Here is a 1,367-nt window from a genome sequence, read left to right on the forward strand (position 1 = left end):
AAATGATCCTCGCTGTAAAGATTTGTTCCCTCTTTTGAGCTACTGCATCCATAGGTGTAGGTCAAGTTCATCAAATTGTATCAGATTACTCTGTTTTCCCCCTCTTCTTTCTTCTAGTTGAGTTCTGATCCATCACCACTTATTGAAGAGATTATGTTTTGTCCATTCAATATGTTTTGGCCCTTTGTCAAAGATCAGCTGACTGTATGTGACTGGATTTTCTTTTGTGTTCTCAATTCTGTCCCACTGATCTATCTGTCTTTCATTGTACCAGCACCAAGCCTTGTTCACCACTGGGGCTGTGTAGTAGGTTTTGAGATTAGGAAATGAGAGTCAATCTTTGAATTTTTGACTTCTGTTTCAATGAATGCTGATTTAGGACCAAGTAAAATGAAATCCTTGACAACTTCAAACGAGGTGAAACAAAAGCTTCAAATTGGTTCAATGTCTTTGTTGACTCTGATTAATATTTATAGGTAAGAGCAGGATCTGGGGAGGGCTTTAAAGGATCTAGGGACTGTGGGACAGAAGAAGAGAAGGCTCCAGTGAGTCCAGGATAGAACTTTAGTGGTTGTAGCTGGACCAGATGCAGTTGATGAATGAAGCCATCCCATACATGTTGACAGGTGTCCACCGTCTGTGGGGACTCTCAGAGTTGCGGAGCTTGTGTTCAGTGCATCGGGCCTTGCAAATTAGAGTTTCAGAGGTGGAATCAGACACTGGGATGTGCAGCGGACTGTGTTCTCAGAGAATTCCTGCTGCTGTGTGAACTTAGCTGAACCTGAGCCTGTACCCCACACTGGGAGAGATATGAAGACAAGGCTGCCTTTCATTTATTTATTTGTAATTCAACAAATGCTTGGCTTTGTAGGGTCCCTTCTTGTCTGGGGTGCTACAGCACTGTCTCTTTGGGTTGCAGCACCATGGACCTGCTTGAGTCCAACCACATGCTTTGCCCTGAACCTTCCTCAAAGCTGGGAAACAGAGGAAAACAGTGCCTATGGCAATTACTGAAATTGATTCCCTGTCCAAATATCCGACAGCCATCTTTCAGATAACTTTACTATAATATCAGAGTCCTGGTGTGGAGCTGTAGGATAAGCACTAGACCATAAGGTTGGTTTGAACCACAAGGTCGACTGGAAACCCTATACAGGGTCACTATGAGTCAGAACCAACTCGATGGTGCGTGACAATAAGAGAAACCATAATATCAATTTAAAAATACAAGGAAAGCTCGTTAGTCCTTTTTTTAAACGTTTTATTGTGAATTATATGATAGTTTACATGGGAGAACTTTAGTATATCATCTCACTACCATGGTTCCAATCCCCTCCATGCATCATCAACCACCCAAAGGGTATATC

Source organism: Chrysochloris asiatica, unplaced genomic scaffold (assembly GCF_000296735.1).
Source record: "Chrysochloris asiatica unplaced genomic scaffold, ChrAsi1.0 scaffold00105, whole genome shotgun sequence".
NCBI classification, from domain to species: domain Eukaryota; kingdom Metazoa; phylum Chordata; class Mammalia; order Afrosoricida; family Chrysochloridae; genus Chrysochloris; species Chrysochloris asiatica.